At 40.2% G+C, this 6,272-nt stretch overlaps 1 protein-coding gene across 3 annotated transcripts in view; it reads left to right on the top strand.

The window, feature by feature from the left end:
* Nucleotides 1–375: 375 nt before the first annotated feature.
* LOC116844219 overlaps nucleotides 376–6,272 on the top strand; it is an 84,548-nt gene continuing 78,651 nt past the window's right edge. For 2 of the 3 annotated variants that reach the window (XM_032815444.1, XM_032815442.1), the window contains exon 1: nucleotides 380–880. The gene's annotated coding sequence lies outside the window, so the exon portion shown is untranslated. Of the gene's footprint in view, nucleotides 881–6,272 lie in introns of all 3 variants that reach the window. The other variant, XM_032815443.1, reaches the window with a different exon arrangement.

Below are 6,272 nucleotides of genomic sequence, written 5' to 3'. Positions count from 1 at the left end.
GGCGGCTTTCGCCAGCGAGAGAAACATGCGCCTGGAAGACAGGTACCGGGCTCACGTAGTAAAGATAGTAAGGGTCCAGAGACGCGGAGAGTAGTCCTCTCCATCTGCTCGACGCGACGCGAGAGTACTCCTCCGAGTCGACTCCACGTAATTCATCCCCGCGGAGTCCTCGAGAGCCAAGTCGCTCTCTCGCTCTCTCGCTCGCTCCCTCGTTGGCTCGCTCGTTCGTTCTCCTCGCTCGCAGGGAACGCAGGTATTCGAGCGAGCGAGCCGGGGACGGCGGCGGGAGCGGGGTCGAGCAGCCAGGTAAGAAAGCAGGCGAGCGAGTCTTCGACGGAGGTGGGAGGTGAGCGTAAAGTGAGTTTTCGCTCACGGCGTTCGTTCGTTCGCTCGTTCGTTCGTTCGTTCGTTCGTTCGTTCGCTCGCTCGCTGCTGTACAGAGGCGAGTAGAAGCGAGTCGGCAGGAGTGGACGTCGTCAGTCGACTGCGCGGTTCCGTGGTGCTGCGGTGGTTACATCCTCGTTACTGCTGCTGCTGCTGCTGCTGTTGCCGTTGCAAGTGTGCTCTTTTACCTGTCGATCACGCGCCTCCGCGACGACGGGTCTCTCTCGACGGTCGCGTAACACAAACATCCGGTCGGTGGCTACGAAAATGGCCGCGTGCTGAGCGACAGGGAGAGTTCCACGACGAAGCGTGATCTCCTGTTGGCGACTGCTGAGAGTGTCCGGCCGAGCTCGCGCAGTGCTGGTCTCGCGAGGATTTATTCCCGACGATGACGTCGCCGTGCGGATTCCAGGGCTAGGAACCGCCCTGAGTAGAAGCTGTTGAGTGCGCGCGGTAACCCCCGAAGGAACGTCGAAGAGGAGCGAAGGCGAGCCAGGTAACTGGGGGTTAACTGGTTTGAGGGTTTCAGCCGAGCCGCCCCTCGGCTACCTGCACGGTCGACGGACTCGCGCGCGCTCGCTCGGTGTATCTTGAATAATCCTGGCGACGGTGCTGAATGAAAAGCGTGTGATACCATCGGCTGCCGTTGAGGTCGACGGCATCCATCGTCCCTGGTTTTACGTTCTCTCAGGAGGAATACATCGCATATTGACCGTCGAGACTCGTCATACCTGACGGAAGTGTACGCAATCACAGCGGAGTGTCAGCAGCGTTACGAAACGTTCGCGAATTCTCGCCTTTCGTTTCGGTGCAGTCCGCTTGTTACCTTTCTTTTCTTTTGCTTCTCAAGCGAATCGGACACTAAAATAAGCTCGAATCACTCGTCGACTTCGTTTCTCATAATATCCAAGTCTGAAAGTGGAAGATAATCCCTGAGGGTGGGATCATACCGTGAAATGAGAATACTGAGACCAATATTTAATATCTCTACATGCGTCAAATTAATAATATAACGCACTATTTCCTCTTATAATCGCAATTACTTGAGAAGTACGAAAGCATAGGTTTGTTTTTCTTTCCTTTCAAACGAATCAGAAAATAAATGTAAATAATTTGTCCGTTTTATTCTCCTTGTTTTAATTTGAAGATGAAAATCACTTCTTGAGGGAATCATCGATCCCGCGAGAATCAACACATGAAGATACTGAAGTCAGAATTTAGTATCTGTAGTTGCGTCAAAGAGTAGTTGTGGTTTAAAAATGGGAAACGCCTCTTGAGGGTGGAATCATATCGTGAAAATCGATGTGTGAACGTAATAACATCAAAACTTGATATCTGTTGTTGCATCAAATTGAAAACATAACGCGTCACTTTTTTAAAATCGTAAAAATTTGAATAGCATGAAGGCATAGGCGTGTTTTCCTCTCTTTCCAAATGAATCAGACACAAGATAAGTTTAAATAATTTGTCGGTTTCGATTTTAATATTTAAGTCTAAATGGAAGCCATCCCTAGAAGGTGGAATCATCCTGCAAAAGTCAACGCATGAGAATACTGAAATCAATATTTAATATCTACACTGTTAGAAAAATCCCTATTAAATTTAATAACTGGGATATGAAGTTTGTTTACATAACTATGTTATAAAAAATAATAGTAAAATTAATATTATATTTAATAACCCAAAGTTATGAAAAATCATAATCAGATTTTATTTTTTATAATGTTTTTATAATAATTTAGAAATGCTATTATGAAAAATAGACTTCTGGATAGCTCCGTTGAAATCTCGATAAAGGCCACGATGCTTTGCAAGCTGAATCTTTCAAGTTACGTGACCGAAATAGTCTCGTATTTATGATATATTAGAAAAATTATTCTAACATATCATAACGTGTTATAATATTTCATAATTTAATATGGAATTTAATAAGAAAACATGAAATATAAGATAGAAAATATTAGATTTCATAAGAAATATGAAAATTATAACTATAATTTATAACCAATAATCCTAATGTTACAAAAATCTTCACTATTATTAATTTTAATATCAAATTCTTAAATTTACTTACAAAAATGCTATTATTTTTAAGAACTTTTAAGTGTATAGTTGCTTCAAGTTATATAATATAACGAATTAAAGCGGCGTGTTGTTGAAGCCATGAGTACATAAATGGTCGCGGTAGTTTGCACCGTTCGCAGCTTCGTTGAAACCATTGGCGAGCACTCGATTGGCTTCGCAATAAATAATTGCTCAATATAATCAGACAATATACACTTTTGGAACAAAATGAAAAGATGAATCATTCACCTGTTAACAAAAGACGTTCGCCCATGGTAAAGAGAAAATAATAATTGAAAATGATCACAGACAAAAACTCGTCATTCCTGATGCGATATGTATGTAATGTAGCGGAGACAATGGGACAAAACGTTTATTAACACCGCTGGATTGATAATAGCTGACACGTCGCGTATTCTTCCCCCGTGAACAATAAACCGCTCGATTCGTGTCGCAATATCGGCGGGTTTGTTTATTTCAGGAGAAAACGAAGCCGCGCCGCCGACGCGCACGGGATTGTTAATGAGTCCGACGACGTTCGTTGGAATGCCAGCTCGCTTTCCATAATACATCGCTGGAGCGGCGTTCTCCATAAACGTCGTGTGGTGTTCCCCTCGCGCAACCGCCGCGACCGCCTCCTCCTTTCCCGTCGCACTCTGTGCATTGCCTCCTTCTCCTCTCGCGTTCGCGAGATAACATCGCGACTGCCGGTCCAGGTACGAGCCGCGAGGTGCAAACGAGCGCGATCGACAGAAACGCCCGACCGGCCAAGGCCGCTCGAAGAATGTCGTCGAATTATTCGATACCGAGCCTCACAATCGTCAATCGGCGTCGCGGAGTCTGCTGGAGTCTCTGTAGTTTTGTTCCTTTCTTCCTCTTCTTCGTATTATTTTTTCTAGAGGAACCGTCCCGCCGCTACTCGATTTGCATTTAATACACGAGAGATGCATCAGTAAACGATCGAATAGGACGTATCCTTGTGGAAATAGCCTTGCAGAAGCAGCTGCCCTGCCAGTCGGAAATATTTCCCGCGCGTGCTCGTGATAGTGCAGATAAGGTCCCGGCAATAATGTCGACTTGATGTGAAAAATTTGTTGGAAAGTTAATTTAAGAGAGATTGATTTCTCTTAGAAGAGATGAGTGATGAGTGGAAAACTTGTGGAGTTATTTGATGTCATCAGCGAGTTGTTTTAGTTTGCAATTGTGTGCAATGATTAATGATTGTAGGTAAACTAGCTCAAACTATCTAGCATTGCCCGAGCTTCTTGTGTATCTAGAACGTCTATACTTTCATTATCATTCTCTATTTACTTATATTAAGTTATCACAAAACGTTATCACAAAAATCAGGAAGAGAAGATAGTTGTGTAGCCTATATTAATTAATTATAGCCAAGTTTCATGTAGCCTATATTCTATAAAATTCTAGAGAGTATAACTACACAAAATTTGATCCAGATCGGTCAAAGAGTTTAGGAGAGTTTATAGGGAACATACAAACAGACAAACATTTTATTTTATATATGTACAGATGATTATATTCTATCTTACCAAAATATAATGAAAATACTTTAAGGGATTCTGTCCTCAATGAAGAAGGCAGATTTGACGAATGTATTAGCTGCGTTGATTCTCACTGTCCGACTAGAAATTTATCTTATGGTCCTGATCAAGTTGATGCTAATTGGTATTTAGTTTGTATAACGCAATGTGATCGAGTTCTGATTATTAATGAGGTCTTAAATATTAACAATCCTTATTGTTAGTAAAGCTTCTGATTACCACACTGCGCTGCATGACTTATGAGGATCCAATAACATCACCTTATACAAACTGGATAACTGATTGGAATCAACCTGATCAGAACCATGGGATCAATTTCTAGTCGGATATCTGTCTAAACGGCGGTAAAGTTTGTCAATCCTGCGTCAAAACATTTTTCAATATCTTCGGGATAATTGAGATATAAAGGTGACACACACACAGACACCGATAAATGAATATTTCAATATGAAAACAAGAATGTTTTGATCGAGAATCGATAGCCAGTATTGAGTATTAATCGATGAAACTGTTAGTTGGCTAAAATAATATCGATTATATACTGATTAATAATAAATTTTAGAATTGGCTAAAATAATATCGATTATATACTGATTAATAATAAATTTTATCAATCGATTGAAATTTCGTGACTACACACATGACGATTGTTTTATTTTGACAAAGATGACTGACTTGTCGATTATTTTACTCAAATGCTTTTGTCATCTAGAGGGGGAATGAGAAACCACGTTTATTAGGACATCCACACTTTATCATGAAATCTGAGACCTGTTCTTCAGGCTAAACTACCTGAACAGGTGCAAAATGGTGCGATAAGTTAGAACGAAACAGAATATATTTGTCTCACTCCGACTTATTGTGTCAGACACCAGCTTAGACAATTCAGCTAGAAAGAACAGGAACCTATAAATTCCACGCAAGAATCGTCACTGAAGTTGTCGAGTCTCGTCGATTATCCTGTTGTCCAACGCGTCGCGAATTTCTGATCGGTACACGACTCCGCGATTAAACAAGCCACAACACACATTTGGCTACACCTCTCAGAAAACCGTCATGAGAACCCGCGAGAAGTCTCAGGGTCAACGGGTCGGCTCGCGTCGCCATAACACGGACAATGGGCCGAAATCGTAGTTGTCTTTCGATTAGATTCGGAACGAGGGGACACCTGTCACTTCCGGCGTCGACTCGGCTCTCCTCTCCTCTCCTCTCCTCTTCGCTTCGCCCGTCTCGCCGGCGAGTTCTCGCGCGTTAAGCCCACGCTGGATGCGCCAGTGAGAACGGGAAGTCAACGAGATCAACGGCATCGCCATTCGCTGGAATTCCAGGTAGCTTTCCAGGACGTACCGAAGGAGAACCGTTCCACGTACGTTGCGGTCTTAATCTCCCACCTTTCCTTTTCGCTCTTACCGTTTCCCGCGCCGCTCGTTTACGCCGTCCGTGCACGCGGCTTGATGTATCAATGAGAACGATCAGCGTAGCTCCTTCCCGCGTAGCATTTGGAAGGCACTTTTGAAGCGGGCAGTGGCGGGTTGCTCTTCTTCCAGACCCTCGTCAACTGACTACTAAAGATTATCTTTTTATTCGTAACTCGAGATATATCTTCACTGTTTTTTTTTAATTTCGTATATTTTTTATTTGTACCTTTTTTCACGCCGCTATATACAATTTATTCTCACGCATATTTTTTTCCTATTACTATATTTACGTTATTTCCTTTTTTATCGTATTCTATAATATATTTTTATTCTTTCTTGTTTTGTTATAACAAAAAAATTATAAAAATTAAATAATAAATAAAATAACATGAAAAGCGTAGGAATTACAAAAAACATATATATATATATTCTTTCCTCTTATTAACTATATTTGTTTCTTTTTATTTTTCTTATTATTATTTTATTTTCTTATATAATAATATTGTCATATAACAATAAATATAATAAGGAGCACATAAAAATAAAAAAGAAATATAATTATTATAATAAGAAAGAATATATATAATACATATAGAATATATATAATATACATAAATATATTTATTACATTGTATATATTCTTTCCTTTTATTAATTACATTTGTTTCTTTTTTATTTATACGTTCTTTTTATATTTTATTAATAAATAATAATATTGTTGTGCAAACAACAAGAAGTACATAGAAATAAAATAACGAATATAATTGTTAATAGGAAAGAATATGACAACATAAATACAATATATATATATATATATATATATATATATATATATATATATATA

Source organism: Odontomachus brunneus, unplaced genomic scaffold (assembly GCF_010583005.1).
Source record: "Odontomachus brunneus isolate Ranch 3 - 2012 unplaced genomic scaffold, Obru_v1 Obru_scaffold_040, whole genome shotgun sequence".
NCBI lineage: Eukaryota > Metazoa > Arthropoda > Insecta > Hymenoptera > Formicidae > Odontomachus > Odontomachus brunneus.
Note: the sequence above shows the minus strand (reverse complement) of the source record. Positions and strands in the feature narration are given on the sequence as shown.